The sequence below is a fragment of the Myotis nattereri genome (assembly GCF_964212035.1).
Source record: "Myotis nattereri genome assembly, chromosome: 8".
NCBI lineage: Eukaryota > Metazoa > Chordata > Mammalia > Chiroptera > Vespertilionidae > Myotis > Myotis nattereri.
In genome coordinates this window covers 8357395-8375508 of record NC_138083.1, presented here as the reverse complement: position 1 = coordinate 8375508, position 18114 = coordinate 8357395, and positions in this window count along the sequence as shown.

Below are 18114 nucleotides of genomic sequence, written 5' to 3'. Positions count from 1 at the left end.
ATGAGCCTCCTTTAATGTCCAAGGAGAGAATCTTGGGTGAGGTATAAAGTGATCCCTGGGCTGTTGGGAGGACAGAAAAATATACATGTAATAAACCAATGATAATTCACCGAGTGCTTATTACCTGGTAGGCGCTCTGCCAAGTGTCAGGTAAACATCACCTCATTTAAACCTACAGCAACTGGGTAAGGTGCATATTATTCATCTCAAATGACAGGTGAGGAAACTGGGATTCAGAACTATTGTGAAGTAACCCAGCCAAGGGGACACCGGGAACATCCTCAGAAAGCAGGTGGTCTAATCCCTAACCCAGGAGAAAATGCTCACTAGATTAATACGGAAAAGTGAGAACCACATGAATAAAACCTCCTGATGTTTCCAAAGTTAGAAAAGACCGTTTAAGCCGCTGAGACCTGAGAGATTTGCTTTTCCTTCCAGCCTCTTAACTCCTTTTCCGAATGTCCTCGGCTTCACAACCTGGTCTTAATGAATTCACAGTTCCTTTTCAAACGTTCCAAACTCATATTTCCCGCAGTTAGACTGTGAGCCTCAGCCAAAAAGCTCGTCACTGCTCCCTGGAGGGAAAGTCCACATGGGCAAAGTGACGGTGACCGAGCCACTGTCCTCTCTTTAAATCCACTTCCTAGCTCTCCTAAAAAATAAGTGGTTATGCAAATATTAGCAATATATGGATAAATATTGTACATACATGTATGTATATTGATATATACTAACATATATACACATACTCTGTGCATGCACGCACACACACAACCTAGTAACAGTGGCTGTTTGCAGGAGGACAGTGTGAGATGGAGAAGAGAGGGCTGGATGGTAAAGAGCAGAGAGGTAAAGATATATTTTTGCATTTTACTCTGAACACTAATCCTTTTTATAGCAAATATTCCTGTGTCTTAAAGTAATTCTTTTGTTTGTTTGTTTGTTTGCATTGTATTTTTAATTTCAGTTTCCATGTGTTTACTACAACTATAGAGAATTGATTTTTGAGTGTTTATTGTATATCCTATAACCTCGCTGAACACATGTATTCTTTCTAGGAGTTTTTGTGAAATAAAACAATTTTTGTAAATCCCATTCCTTGTGATTTTTTTACATAGACTATCATGCCATCTGCACAAAGGCAGAGTTTTATTTCTTTTTTGTCCAATTTATATGCCTTTTATGTTCTTTTCTTGCCTTATTGTGCCGGCTATTTCTTCCAATACTATGTTGAATAGGAGTGATACAAGCAGACATTCTTGACTTGTTTCCAGTCTTAGGAAGAAAGAATTCAGTCTTTCATTATTAAATATAATGCTAGCTGTAGGGTTTTTGGTAGATGTTTTCATCAAGTTGAGAAAATTCCCTTCTATTCCTACTTTTACAAGAGTTATTTTATTTTGTTTAAAGTATTACATATGTCTTCTTTTTCCCCAATGGACCCTCCCCCCGCCACTCCCACCCCTAAGGACAAGCCCCCACTGACCCAGTGTCTGTAACCATTGGTTATGCTAATATGCATGCATACAAGTCCTTTGGTTGATCTCTAACATGCCCCCTCCTCCTTGCCTTCTGTCTGAGGTTGGACGATCTGTTTAGTGTGACCTTGCCTCGATCTATTTTTGGTCATCAGTTTATGTTGATCATCAAATCCCACACTAGAGGCCTGGTGCATGAAATTTGTGCACTCGGGTGGTCCCTCGGCCTGGCCTGCACCCTCTTGCAGTCCAGGAGCCCTTAGGGGATGTCTGACAGATAGCTTAGGCCCACTCCCCCACCACCACCACCACCACCAGCCTAAGCTGTCAGTCGGACATCTTTAGTGCTGCTGCAGAGGCAGGAGACACTCCTGCCACCCCTGCTGCACTTGCCAGCCATGAGTTCAGCTTCTAGCTGAGTAGTGTTCCCCCTGTGGGAGCACACTGATCACCAGAGAGCAGCTCCTACATTGAGCATCTACTCCCTGGTGGTCAGTGCGTGTCATAGTGACCAGTCATTTCGCTGTTTGGTCTATTTTCATATTAGCCTTTTTAAATATAGGATATGAGTGAGATCATGTGATATTTATCTTTCTCCTACTGGTTTATTTCACTTAGCATAATGCTCTCCAGTTCCATCCATACAGTTGCAAATGGTAAGAATTCCTTCTTTTTTACCACAGTGTAGTATTCCATTGTGTAGATGTACCACAGTTTTTTAATCCACTCATCTGCTGATGGGTACGTAGGCTATTTCCAAATCTTAGCTATTTTAAATTGTGCTGCTATGAACATGGGGGTGCATATATCCTCTCTGATTGGTGTTTCTGGTTTCTTGGGATATATTCCTAGACATGGGATTACTGGGTCAAATGGGAGTTCCATTTTTAATTTTTTGAGGAAACTTCATACTGTTTTCCACAGTGGCTGCAACAGCCTGCATTCCCACCAGCAGCACACGAGGGTTCCTTTTTCTCCACATCTTCGCCAGCACTTGTTGTTTGTTGATTTGTTGGTAATAGCCATTCTGACAGGTGTGAGATGGTATCTCATTGTCATTTTGATTTGCATCTCTCAGATGATTAGTGACTTTGAGCATGTTTTCATATGTCTCTTGGCCTTCTGTAAGTCCTCTTTTGAAAAGTGTCTATTTAGGTCCTTTGCTCATTTTTTGATTGGGTTGTTTATCTTCCTTTTGTTAAGTTGTATGAGTTCCCTGTAAATGTTGGAGATTAAACCCTTATCTGAGATAACATTGGTAAATATGTTCTCCCATGCAGTGGGCTTTCTTATTGTTTTGTTGGTGGTTTCTTTTGCTGTACAGAAGCTTTTTATTTTAATATAGTCCCATTTGTTTATTTTCTCCTTAGTTTCCATTGTCCTAGGAGCTGTGTCAGTGAAGATATTGACAAATGTCTGCTATTTTGGTGCCTATGGATTCTTCTAAGATTTTTATGTTTTCCCATTGTACATTTAAGTGCTTTAACTATTTTGAGTTTATTTTTGTGTATGGTGTAAGTTGGTGATCTAGTTTCATTTTTTTGCATGTATCTGACCAATTTTCCCACCACCATTTATTGAAGAGACTGTCTTGACTCCATTGTATGCTCTTGCCTCCTTTGTCAAATATTATTTGAGCATAATGTCTTGGGTCAATTTCTGGGTTCTCTTGTCTGTTCCATTGGTTTATATGTCTGTTCTTGTGCCAGTACCAGGCAGTTTTGAGAACCACGGCATGGTAATATAGCTTGATATCGTGTATTGAGATCCCTCCAACTTTGTTCTTCTTAAAGTAATTTTTAATGAAGTAGAATAATAAGTGGTAATCATTAGTACAGGGAGTAAGATTTGTTGGGAAGGATTTGGTTGAACATGCTCCAAATCCTGTGATAGGAAACACTGGCCTTGGGAAGAGAGTGAATCTAAACAGCCCAGTGTCAGTGTTACAGAAGTTACCAGGTGGGGGGAAGACACACAACAGGCACTCGGAAGACTCAGAAAATGCACTTTAATTGCAAGAGCACCAGTGCTGTGACTCAGGGGAATCAGTTCTCAAAACTGAACACTGAATTTGGCAGGGCTTTCCCTTTTATGCCCCTAGTTTCTTTGTCTCCCAAACATGGACCAGGCTTCCGGACTTTTCTAGGGCTTTTGCAGCCCCTGTGACTGTTGTGGGGGTGGGGGTAGGGTGTGGGGGGGAGTTGAGATAATGACCAAGACCTCATCTGGCACTGGCAGTCAGACCCCATTGTGGGGCTGTGTATGGTTTATAGCTCCCGTTAAGATAAGCATTCAGGGAAACGGGTTTTGCAAGGCTAGCTTAATTATAGGCTTGTATGCATATGCGTGGGAATGCAGGTTTGACTGGGCACAGACCTAGGCTGCCACCCCAAATTGCCTTCACAAAAGAGCATCTTACACTTCAGTGGAGGTCCTTAGTGCTCCACCAAAGACCTCCACCCCAGGATGTCTGCCCATCCTCCAGAGGCTGGGAGTGATGGCTGACAGCTCACAGCTACTCCCTTTCCCAGAGAATTGCATGCCCAACCTCCTAGTCACAGGAGGACTAACTGTGTGATGCTAGCCACGTTCTAGAACTTTCCATGGGATCAGGATGAGGACTTGTTTAAGTCCTTCCCTGCCCTTTCTTGCCTTCCTCATTTCCCTTCTTGTGGGTGCACTTCCTCAGTAAATTACCTTCACAACAACCTCAGGCTTTGCTTTATGAAATACAACCCAAGATGTTCCCATTGCCCTCCCACCCCCACCTTGGGGGTTACTTAAGGCCTAAGACTTTTCATGGATGAATTCAATGAACCATCAATGGACAGATAACTCCAAACCTGTTCATACTGTTCTAAAGCATACAGAGGATAAACAACACTCATCTGAAAGCTTTTTGTGTCATGCCCTGACACCATTGATACCAACCTCTGATAAAGCAATCAGTCTGGCCAATAAATATTAATACAAAAATTTAAAATAAAATATCAACAACACCAACAAAATTGAGCACATTAAAAGAATAATTCACCATGCCCAAATTAGGTCCATAACCTATTGACATATTTACCCTATGAGGTGGTCAGTGGCCACAAAGCCTATGATGTTCTAAACATTATGAAAGGATACTTTTTTTTATTATTATTATTAGTTAAGGAATTACAAATGTGTCCTCATCCCCCCCTTTAACCCCCAACCTCCCCCCCCCCACACAAACTCGTGCTCCCATCCCCCCGTTGTCCATGTCCATTGGTTTGGCTTATATACATGTATACAAGTCCTTCTGTTGATCTCTTCCCCTTACCCCAGCCCTCCCCTACTTTCCTTCTAGGGATTGATAGCCTGATTGCTGTTTCTCAGTCTTTGGGTCTGTCCTTTTTCATCAATCTATGTTGTTCTCTATAATCCACAAATGAGTGAGATCATGTGGTATTTATCTTTCTCTGACTGGCTTATTTCACTTAGCATAATGCTCTCCAGTTCCATCCATGCTGTTGCAAAAGGCAAGAGTTCCTTTTTTTTTACCGCAGCATAGTATTCCATTGTGTATATGTACCACAGTTTTCTAATCCACTCATCTGCTGATGGGCACTTAGGCTGTTTCCAAATCTTAGCTATGGTGAATTGTGCTGCTATGAACATAGGGGTGCATATATCCTTTCTAATTGGCGTTTCTGGTTTCTTGGGATATATTCCTAGGAGTGGGATCACAGGGTCAAATGGGAGTTCCATTTTTAGTCTTCTGAGGTAGCTCCATACTGTTCTCCACAGTGGCTGCACCAGTCTGCATTCCCACCAGCAGTGCAGAAGGGTTCCTTTTTCTCCACATCCTCTCCAACACTTGTTGTTTGTTGATTTGTTGATGATAGCCATTCTGACAGGTGTGAGATGATAACGCATTGTCGTTTTGATTTGCATCTCTCGTATAATTAGTGACTTTGAGCAGGTTTACATATGTCTTTCTGCCTTCTGTATGTCCTCTTTCGAAAAGTGTCTATCTAGGTCCGTTGCCCATTTTTTTATTGGATTGTTTATCTTCCTTTTGTTAAGTTTCATGAGATCCCTGTATATGTTGGAAATTAAACCCTTATCGGTGGTATCATTGGTAAATATGTTCTCCCATGTAGTGGGTCTTCTTGTTGTTTTTTTGATGGTTTCCTTTGCTGTGCAAAAGCTTTTTATTTTGATGTAGTCCCATTTGTTTATTTTCTCTTTAGTTTCCATTGCCCTAGGAGCATTATCAGAGAAGAAATTTCTTCGGCATATGTTTGCGATTTCGCTGCCTGTGGATTCCTCTAGTATTTTTATGGTTTCCCGTCTTACGTTTAAATCTTTTATCCATTTTGAGTTTATTTTTGTGTATGGTGTGAGTTGGTGATCTAGTTTCATCCTTTTGCATGTATCTGTCCAATTTTCCCAACACCATTTATTGAAAAGACTGTCTTGACTCCATATGAAAGGATACTTGATTGAATTTGATATTTATTATTTTAGAAATAGTGAATAACTTAATAATGATTTTGTGTAGAAATTTAATCCTATCTAATAAAAGAGAAACATGGTAATTAGCGTACGACCGCTACCCTTCCCATTGGCTAATCAGGGTGATATGCAAATTAACTGCCAGCCAAGATGGCGGCCGGCAGCCAGGCAGCTTGAAACTAACATGAGGCTTGCTTGCTTCAGTGAGGGAGGAAACCAACATTCCCCACCTGCCTTGCCGGCCTCTGAGCCTGCAGTTTAAGAAACATTGTAACAAATATAGAAGCTAAACAAAACCCCAGAAACCAGCTTTCAGCCGGCTGGGATCTCAGACCTGGAGTTGATACAGAGTTTCAATTATAGAACCTAAACAAACCAGATACCTACTTTCAGCAGCTGAGGCCTCAGAGCTGGAGCCAAGCCTCAGAGCTAAAGCTGGCCCAGAATAAAAAAAAAAAAAAAGAAAGAAAGAAAGGAGTGGTTGGGAGCTTCAGTCCCAGCCTGAAAACAGCCCTCAGCCCCTCACCCAGACTGGCCAGGCACCCCAGTGGGGAACCCCACCCTGAAGGGTGTGTGACCAGCTGCAAACAGCAATCATCCCCTCACCCAGGCTGGCCAGGCACCCCAGTGGGGACCCCCACCCTGATCCAGAACACCCTTCAGGGCAAACCAGCCAGCCCTCACCCATGCACCAGCCTCTATTCTATATAGTAAAAGGGTAATATGCCTCCCAGCACCAGGATCAGCGTGACAGGGGGCAGCGCCCAATCCCCCTGATCGCCCTGCGGCTCTATGTGTGACAGGGGGCGGGGCCACAACCTCTCTATTGGCCCTGCTCTGTTCCTGACAGGGGAAGGCCTCCCAACACCCTGATCGGTCTGCTCTGTGCCTGATAGGGGGAGCTCCCCAACCCCCTGCGGCTCTGTGTGTGACAGGGTGTGGTGCCCCAACCCCCCCACCCCACGGGCCCTGCTCTGTGTGTGACGGGGTAGAGCCATAACCTCCCCATTGGCCCTGCCCTGAGTGTGACAGTGGCGGCGCCCCAACCCCCTGATCCGCCCTGCTCTGTGTGTGACAGGGGGCAGTGCCCCAACTCCCATATCGGCCCTACTCTGTGAGTGACAAGGGGGAGCTCCTCAACCCCCTGATGGGCCCTGCTCTGTGTGTGACAGTGGGGAGCTCCCCAACCCCCTCATTGACCCTGCTCTGTGCGTGACACGGTATGGAGCCCCAACCCCCCTGATGGGCCCTGCTCTGTCTGTGACAGGGGGTGGCGCCGCAACCTCCCCATTGACCCTGCCTTGAGTGTGACAGGGGACGGTGCCCCAACCCCCCCAATCGTCCCTACCCTGAGCGTGACTGAGGGTGGCATCGCAACCTCCCAATCCACCCTGCTCTGTGCATGACAGGGGGCAGCACCCCAACTCCCCAATCAGCCCTGCTCTGAGCCCGACCAGGGACTGCACCTAGGGATTAGACCTGCCCTCTGCCACCCGGGAGCAGGCCTAAGCCAGCAGGTCGTTATCTCCCGAGGGGTCCCAGACTGTGAGAGGGCACAGGCTGGGCTGACGGACCCCCCCCCCCGCCCCCACCCCGCCGAGTGCACAAATTTTTGTGCACTGGGCCTCTAGTATATATATAAATGAAAACAGCTAGAAAGTACAAAGAAAGAATAGATTTAATTTCTTAAGCAAGAAAAAAGGGTGTTTTGATACCAGCAAATAAATTTAATAAGAAATATATGCAATCTATAAAAACCTATAAGACATAACTTTGAGAATACAGAAAGTATTAATAAATGAAAAGATATTTGTCACTCTTTTCTAAGATGGCTTAATCTTATATTTTTTAAGTTAAATCTCCCTAAATTAAAGTTTGAATGTAATGTGATTCCTTTTAAAATTCCAGAAGTGAATTTCATTGATTGGTTGAGATTTTTTAAAGTAGGAAACAAGCTACTCAAGGTCTCAGGGAAAAATAATGGTAAGAAAATGACCAGAAAAACCCTGACAAGGCAGAGTAAGTAGGTGGTGGGATTAGCTTTGAAAGATAAAACATGATGAAGTTAGAGTAACTTAATGAGATAATGAATGTAATTGCTTAGCACAATCCTGACACAGGAATGGAGAGAGAGATTAATGGAACAAAATTGAATGGAGTAAAAACAACAGCCACAAATACAGATGGTGATTTAATGTATGATAGTGTTTGCATTTTAAATCAGTGGGGAAAGGTGGATGATTCGATGAGTGGATTTGGGACACCTGCAAAGTTTTCTAAATATTAAAGAAAAGCCAACAATTATATGCCAACAAATATGAGAATTAAATCTCTGTATCATTTATTTCATCAAAATTATTTCAAATGGGCCAGTGATATGAACAGTAAGAAATGAACCCTTAAAAGTGCTAGAAGAAAACATGGGAGTTGTTGTTTTTTTAATCTTATTTTCTAAGCAAGATCTTTATCTTAAAAGAGGGACAATGGATCATAAGTCTGACTATTTTTTTTTTTTTGCTTTTATTATAAAAAGACAAATGATTAACAGACTGAAAGCATTTAAAATCCATATGACAAAATACTAACATCCCAACTAAAAAAAAAGAATTAAATTTTAAAAATCATCATCCCTATTTATAAAAGTGAGAAGAAGCTTGAACATGTTGCTTACAGGAGGGACAATATGACTTTTGAACATACATGAAGACATTCACCCACACTCTTAATTTTAAAGAAAATTGCAGAGATCAACACAGAGTGCTTGGTGAGCCTAGGAATATACAGATACTTTCAAATCCTTTCATGTGAGTGCAAGCTCTTCGATGGATAACTCAGCAACTTCTGTAAAAATGTGAAATGCCCATAATGATGGTTCTAGCATTTCCACTGCCAAGTATTTATCTTATAAACACAAACCCTTTTCTTCCCCCAAAATCTTATGCTTGAAGACATTTGTTGCAACATTACACAGCAAACAATCCAAATGCCCCCAATAAGCCTTGTATGGGTTCATATAAGCTTTATTTAATCCAGACAGACAGAGTTTCAATAATTCAATAAATAAACCAGTTGCTGTCAAACTTTTGCTGTTAAAAGCCATACCATAAATACTTTAGGCCAGTGGTTCTCAACCTTCTGGCCCTTTAAATACAGTTCCTCATGTTGTGACCCAATCATAAAATTATTTCCGTTGTAACTCCATAACTGTAATGTTGCTACTGTTATGAATCATAATGTAAATATCTGATATGCAGGATGGTCTTTGGCGACCCCTGTGAAAGGGTCGTTCAACCGCCAAAGGGGTCGCGACCCACAGGTTGAGAACCATTGCTTTAGGCTTTCCAGGAAACTGTTAGGGGCAGAATACTGGGACCAGCTATAATTGTGAGAAATATTAATCATGCTCTGTTAACTGTGATTGTTTTATTCTAATTAAAGAAAGCACGAGGGACCTGGGAGCTCACCTGGAAATGCAATCCTTCCTCTCCATCTGGAGCTGCCTATCATCATGGAAAGATTAACAACCTTGTTGCAAAAACCAGAGCCTCCAGCCCTTTGAAGACCCCCAGCCCTTGCATATCACTAGCCCTTTGAAGACTCTCAGCCTTTGCATACCTGCAGGCCTTTGCAAATCTCCAGACCTGTAAACTACCCATTTAGCATACCTTTTGCCTACTTTCCCAGGTAATCTTGGTCCTTCTCCCCAATATAGGCAGCTGGCTTATGGTGGGGGCAGAGCAGATTTTTGCGGATCAATATTGGAATAGATGTTCATAGGATTCAACCCTGTCTCAGCTTAATTGGCTCAAGTAGTGGCAGGCAGCACAGACCCACTATTGTCCGGTTACAAACTTTTAGGCTTTTCACTGAACTCTGACGTTACATAAATGAATAGATGGGTCTGTGTTCCATTAAGACTTTATTCACAAAACCAGGTGGTAGGCTGGATTTGGCCCTTGAGCTATAGTTTTACTATCCCTAATTAAATAGATTTATTTATGAATAAATAAATAACCTATATTCATGAACATATAGATTGTTTTTGCATTTGTTTATGAATATATATTCTGTAATAGTTTAAATACATGATATACATGAAATGGTGTATATTATGTAACATATGTCGCATATTGATTATATAAGATATGATTAAATAAATAGCCCCTATAAGATAATACTTGACAGCTGTGAAAAAGAACGAGGTAATCTATGTATTATGATACAGGAAACCATCCAGATACAGTAAGCAAAACAAAATGCAAGGGGCAGACCCCTGAGACCATATACTGCATTTGTGTCTGCCAGTGTAGAGGTTTATGCTGTTCTGTACAACACACACACAAGCTGTCATCCCTTCCAGGGAGGGGACTGGGGCTGGCTTTCTGAAGAGGCAGAGAAGCATTCTCTTCCCTTTTATATTTGGTGTTTTATACTGTACCTATTTATAACTTTTAAGTATAAAAAGGTATTCTCTAAGAAAGTTAATAAAACATATGGAGTGAGGCAGCAGGGATAGTAACCTGAATTTGGAAGTTGGGTGGATGGTTAGCTGGTATGCAGGCCAGGACATCCAGCCAGTTATTAAAATGTTGAAATAGATCTACACCAGTTGATAAATAACCATTGCTCTGAACACCTGGAAGTGTCCTGTCAGCCTGGCCACCCTGGTCCCTCCTCAGGGACCACCCCCTCCCCCAAATTCCCCATGATGCAGCGACTTAAACTTCTTAGCAAAGCTCATCACTTCCCAGAATTTCTTTGTCACTGAAACATTGCCAGTAATACCCTTCCTACCTGGCCTTGTGTTTGTTGGAGAATGAAAGGAGGTAACATCTTTAAAAGCATTCTGCAAAATACAAAGCTCTAGGTCAGTGGTTCTCATCCTTCTGGCCCTTTAAATACAGTTCCTCATGTTGTGACACAACCATAAAATTACTTTCGTTGCTACTTCATAACTGTAATGTTGCTACTGTTATGAATCGTAATGTAAATATCTGATATGCAGGATGGTCTTAGGCAACCCCTTTGAAAGGGTCGTTTGACTGCCAAAGGGGTCGCGACCCACAAGTTGAGAACAGCTGCTCTAGGCCAACATAAGATAATTACCCTTCTTGGTATTTTTTGCACTTAGAGCCTGTGGGCAAAGATGATTTGAAGTATTTGTTCTAGAAACAATGGTTTTTCTACCATCCAGGCTTGAAACTCTACCTTTCATTCATACCTCTATTATAGTGAGAATAATACCATTGTCTAGTTGGTAGAATATGTGTCAATTTCCTTTGCTTTTCAGAATGCCTTGAGGACAGAAAATGTGGCCTTGTATTTACTTACACTCATGACCCTGTATAATGGCGATGCAGACACGGTTTGTGTTTGATGACTAAATAAATAAGAAGGGAGCAAAGGAATAAAATGAGAGAAATCTATGAAATGAAATCTGCTTTATATGTTGAGATTCACAACTCCACTTCTCAGTTATCTCCTGAGTCATCCAGTGACTTAGTTTGTAACTGCAGTCCCAGGATTCAATGTGATGGAAGGAACGTTGCTTGAACCCATTGATGGTATTTGAACTCCTTTTTTTTTTTTTTTTTCTATTTGACAAATAAAGCCAGCAATGCCCCTCTGTTTTGGAACTTGAGGTCTAATGGATTAGTTGACATTAATGAAAACTATTATACAAATGAGGGCTTTTTTTAATGGAGATAAGTGGTACCAAAGAAATGAGCATGGTTCTGTGAGAGCAGGTGGCAAAGAGGAGTCTGGGTGATGGAGTGGGTCTGGGGGAATCACTGGGAGGTCTTCCCTGGGGAAGTAAGACATGGACTCAGAGATGAAAACAGAGTGAGAGTAACCTGGATGGGGAGATGGGCTCTGTCTACATGTCTCCAGGAAGTTCATGCAAAAGCCGTGAAAAAATAAGCACGGTGCCTTTAAAGACAGGTGGACAGCACTGCTGTAGCACTTGGAGAGAAGATAAAGTGATGATAGATTGAGTTAGAAAGGCAGTCACACTACATTTCCCAGCTTCCTTTGAAGCTGGGTGTGGCTGTGGAACAGAAGTCCAGCCAATGGAATGTGAAGAAAGTGAGGCTTGCCTGATTCTAAAAGAGCAGGTGTCTATCCTCTATTCTCTTTCCCTTTGGGCCCACTGGACGAAGGTGGCAATGAGGTTCCAGGGGAGAGAGGAACCAAAGGATGAAAGGAGCCTGGATTCCACAGGAGAACCACGAGCCATCTATAATGTTTGTTTGAGCTGCTGTGTGAGTGAGAAATAAACCTCCATTGTGTTTGAATCATTATATATTTTTTAACCTATGTATTTCTTCAGCCTGGCCTATCCTAATGAAGAGAGAGAAGGGTATTTTGCAGGGCTTGGTGGGTCACATTCAAGGTATTGGAGTTAATCCTAAGAAATGGGAAGCCACCAAGGGTTTTAGGCAAGATGGAGAGTCACAACCAATGTATATTTTCAAAAGATGATTCTATGTGCTGCATCAATTTCCCTAATTTTCCATTTTACTTTGCCTGGTTGGCCCTGTGCTATATTAGATAATGAGGTGACAAAATATGTCAGAGATATGATAAAGATTCAATGGCAGCAGGTTAGAAATAATGGAAGAAAAGTCATGAGTATGAGCCATGTTAACAGGAAGAGAATCAAAGGCAAAAACGTTAGGGCATTTTCTCAAACTACAAGATGCAGTAAGAATGGTCACAATGGGCAAAGAGGGAGGCATACAACACTGATACTAGAATTATGGGGTTTGGAGTTAGGACGCAGCCCTGCTGTTCCCACGCTTTAAGATCTTAGGCACACTACCTACACTCTCTGGTCTTCAACTTTTCTCTCCTGAGAAAGAGGACAAGAGAATTTATACTGCAAAACCATCCTGAGGACACAAGGAGAAGAGTATCAATGGATCAGCACAGCTCTGGCACAGAGTTGGTGCTCATACTGTGTTAGCTGTTACGAGCATCCAGGTTAGGAGTGGGTCGGCTGCCCTAGTAAGTGGGCAGGAGCTCCGACATCAGATGGATTTCAAGCACTGAAACTAAGGCAGGTGATGAAATGTTCTGGAAAACCATCCAGAGCTTGGTAACTGTGAGAGCCAGAAGGACTATGACAGGGAAGTAGATAAAAGAAATCCATCTCACTTAGCAGCAAGGATCCTCCCGTTTACGATGCCCAACTTCAGTGTTGAGTGTGCTGGGGGAGGGGTGCTGTCGTGTGTCTGTAGTGGTGATGAGTAGCTTCCCTGGCCTCCCCCCACTAGATGACAGCCTCACCCCCCGTAGTTGTGACCAGACACTGATGAATGTCTCCTTCTCTTGTCTTCATCCACGTGGTGAACATTCTTCACCTGGGATATAAAAGAATTAGACCGTCACAGAACTTGCATACCAGAGTTTCCATTTTCTTTTTCCCACAGTTCTGCTCTCCATCTCCTGGTAAAGTGCCACTAAAATATTTAGAGAGAAGTGAGGGAGATAGGTTACTTGAACAGACTACTACAGGTTTTGATTTTTCTTTTATCCTTGTTCAAAACAATACATTTTTTAAGCTGTTGCTAAACAAGTACTGAGACTATGACATCAATTGCATCCGGCTTCTCAGACTTTGAACAGCTCAGTCAAACAGGCACCACACAGAGGCTGACCTTGATGTCTGAGAGACCTACGCGCAAGCCTTGGTGTCCAGTTATTCCTATGTGGCTTTATGTATCTGTCTTTTAAACAGGAATGAGTTTTCTGTCCTGTGTAACAAATTGCCATGGGCTTAACTGCTTAAGACAACACCCACTTTTGTTTGTTTGTTTGTTTTTAATGAATTTTATTTCTTTTTATTATTATTATTATTATTATTATTATTATTATTATTATTTAATGTATTTTATTGATTTTTTTACAGGGAGGAAGGGAGAGGGATAGAGAGAAACATCAATGAGAGAGAAACATCGATCAGCTGCCTCCTGCACTGGGGATGTGCCCGCAACAAAGGTACATGCCCTTGACCGGAATCTAACCTGGGATGACACCTACTTCTGTCTCCATTTTGCAGGTCTGGAGGTCAGAAGTCTGAACGGGCTAGGCTAGGTTCTCTGCTCAGGTCTCCCAGGCTACAAGCAGGCGTCCGTGGGTTGCCCTGTCATGGGGAGAAGCCGCTTCCAGGCTCACTCAGCTGGTTGGCTGAGTTGGGGCTAAACTTGTCCCTTGTCCTTTAAGGACTGAGGTCCCAGCTCCTTGCTGACTGCCAGAGGGAGCTGCTCTCCGCATTCGGATAGTGCTCTCTGGTCCTTGCACTCGGCCTCTGCATCTTCAACACAGGATTGTCCTGGTGCCTTGACTCCTTCTCCAAGACTCCTGAGTAACTCCTACTTCACATTCTCCCACCAGCCAATAAAAATGCGCTCGTTTAAAGGGCTCCCCTGATTGGCCAACACTCAAATAATCTTCATGTCATATCAAACTGAAGGGGGGGGGGTTAATTACACCTGCACCTTCTCTTAGCAGAAGTACTTGGATTCCTATCAGATTAAATAACCTGGACATGGGCATCTTTGAACATCTGCCTACCACAACCTCTGGAAGGCAGAGAGTAGGGGCCCAGAAAGTGGCCCCTCTTCCCTCAACCCCTACCCTGCCCTTCACCTTTGCCTGAGGCTGGACACTTCAGTAGGTACCTGCAAGCCAAACAGGGTAATGAGTGCTGTGTCAGGATAAGATAATATAAGTCAGATACCCTTTGTCCCGAAAAAATAAATAAATAAAGGTAAGAGTGTTGCATGGTGGGAGAAATTCACTTACAATCAAATTTCATCATTCCTGTGCAATGGTTTAATATCTACTTTGTTTCTTCTTATTGGGGTTTTAATTTCACCGCAAGAGAGCAAAGGCTCCATGCTCTGCATCGGACGTGGCATCCTGATCATCACTAGGAGCCGGATTATAGGCTTCACAAAACTGAGTGGCAGAAATATTTTAATTTTGTTTTTAATTATACAATAACAAAGGCTATTATGGACCAGGACAGAATACCTTAAAATTAATTATCAGCCAGAATAAGATCTTCAGAAAGGCCTTTCAAAGCTTAATCAAGATAAAATGAAAAGAACATAAAATTAAAATTTTTAAAACTTTTTGCTAAAATGATGAAAGAATTCAGAAATGAAGATGAAAAAATAACTTATGGCAGAATAAGGGCTCTAAATTAGGTAGTTCTCTTGAACATTGTCAAGGACGTATCTTACTTGAATTATGATCAAAAACTCACATCAATCTCCCTCGACTAGAAAAATAGAAAAGAATGACTCAAGTTCTATTTCATCTCCTAGGTATGACTCAATTCCCTATGACAACTTCCATGCTTTTTAAAATAAAACATCAGGTGAACAAACTAATGCTAACTTCCTTAGGAACAGAGTATAGGTCTGAGCCTAGTGTTTGACCCCAGCCCTGGGAAGTCAGACATTTGAAGACTCTCCAGCTTCTATGAACCACTAAACTCAAGGACAGAGTCCAGATTTGGTTGTTCCATAAAAGATAGTTTCTTTGTGTCTTCAAAATGAAACTTGTATATATCTCACAATATTATCACATTGCATCAAGAGGGAATCTCTTAACATGAAGGCATTCCTCCCAAGTTCAATACATTACCCATTTTAACATCTTGTGATATTATGAACACTTGCATTATTTGTTTGTTAATTACTTCTTGGAGTACAGTTTCTCTTCTTCTCATAACAGCATTCTACTTTCCAATGGGGAAACGCCCTTCCCTTTTCTCAATCCCCATCTCCAAAGGAAAAAATATATGATCCAGGATGAGAGTATTGGCTCTCCTGGCCTCACTGATTGGTTCTAGGAGACATGTGACATCAGCTAGACAAATAAGAGAGATATCTCCAACTTTTGCTAAAAATCTATTGGTATGTGCGTGTCCTACCATGTGGGTTGTCTAACTAGTAGGTCAGCATAGATCAGCTGGCATCATTTCTCCACCAAGAAGAAGGAGCCAGCCTGCGAATGAAGCCAATTCAAAGAAAAGAATGGTCAAGGGGTGAAGGCAGAAAAGATGTTGGAACTATTATTTGAGCACCTGGGTCCAGCTTGACCTGAAGGCACTTACATATGTAATTTTCATTTACATCAGCAAATTGATTTTTGCATTGAGCCAGTTTGAGCTGGTTTGCTGCCGTGAAATCAAGAAACATGACTAACCACTTTATCTGGAAAGGCTGTCACAGCTGCTGTGTACCGTCGCGCTCAGCGTTTTTATTTTCTTTTGCCTCCTCTGCTTCCTCTATACAAAGTATGCAAACTCCCTTCTCTAAGGCGGTGTTCACTTGCTTGCACCAAGCTGAAATTCCCTCTGAGTTTCTCCTTCCTCGCCTCTTTCACAACCCATGTTAAGGCCCAAAAGCCATTCCTAACAGCTCTAACCCTGCTTCAAACGTCTCCTACAACCACACCACCTGTCAATACACCATTTGTGTTGTTTACTTGCCAGTTCATCTGTCCACAAGTCCTGTCCCCAGATACTTTCAGGCCTAGGATCTTGAAATTTCTCCATCGGTCCCCACGGTTTTAACACACTGCTCAGCTCACACCTCAGCATCTCTCATTGGGATACAACAAAGCCTCCGACTGAATCACCCATACACACTCCTTGAGGTTCAACCTGACCTTGCCCTCTGCTGACCCGTGCTCCTGCTGAAAATCTTTCCCTGCATTTTGAGTGCTCTAAGGATTATACCCAAACTCCTTAAAATGGCCTGGGAAGCTCTCCAGGGTCTCCCCCCCACTCCCCCTGCTTTCCCCGCCCTCTTCTGCCTCTCTCTGCTCCAGTCCCACTGGAGTTTCAATCCCTGCTCCCCAGCCCAGGACAGGACACACTGTCCTGCTGTCCCCTTTACCTTTGCACTCGCTCCTCCCTCCTTGTGCTAATTAACTTATTTATTCTTTGACCTCTGCAAATCTTCACTCCCTCGAGGAAAACTCCTGTGACCTGAATGATTAAATCGCCTTTCCCCCACCACCGTTACAAGCTCTCCTGACTCCGTGGCCTTTCTTTCACTGCATTTATCAAATCTGCCATAATATACATTAATATGCATATACATACATCTGCCTACTTTGTTTTGGTCTCTGCCCCTCCTGAACTTAAGTCCCATGGGATTAAGAACAAAGAATGTCTTTTCTCACCATTACTTCTTCAGCACTCGACAAATGCCAACAGCCAAAACACATAGCAGGCTGAGTAGAAACTGGCTGAGTGCATGGAAGAACCACCTGGTTGGGGCACAAGAAATATTACTTGGACGGCGGAATGGCAGACAGAAGAATGATGGATGGAAGGGAGGATGGGTAAATTACAGCATTGCGGATGCACTTTTTCCTCCAACTTTTGCCTACATTTGGGAAACAATAACAATAAATAAAGCTCTGAAAACATCACTGCCGACTGCTCTGCAGGTGTGAGCTCTTGGGTGAGGTGCAGCAGCCCCTGAGGCCGGAACCGAGGGCAGGACACCTGGTAGACAGGGGCAGCCTGGGCCGCGCGGGAGCTCTGGGCAGTTGATCCTCTGGTTCTGTGAGTGGGAGTGCCTCGCGGGAATTTGCACACCCAGCACCAGGTCTGTAAGTGAGCTCCATGTTTGCTTTGGGTCAAAAAAGCAGCGAGCGCAGCCCTAGCTGGTCTGGCTCAGTGGATAGAACGTCAGCCTGTGGACTAAAGGGTTCAATTCTGGTCAAGGGCACATGCCCGGTTGCGGGCTTTATCCCCAGTAGGGGGCGTGAAGGAGGCAGCCAATCTTTGATTATCTTTCATCATTGATGTTTCCATCTCTCTCTCCCTTTCCCTTTCTCTCTGAAATCAATTATATATATATACATGTATATATATATATATATATATATATATATATATACACACATGTATATATATATATGTGTATGTATGTGTATATATATATATATATATATATATATATATATATATATAAAAGCAGTGAGCTGAGACCATTTGTATCATCATAGAGGATTTTTATGTAGATTTTGAAGGAATTGGAGTAATATTTTATTAATGTAAGTTTCCTTTCTGTGAAAATGAGTGGAGTTTCACAGACTCAAGATATTTTGAAACTGTTTT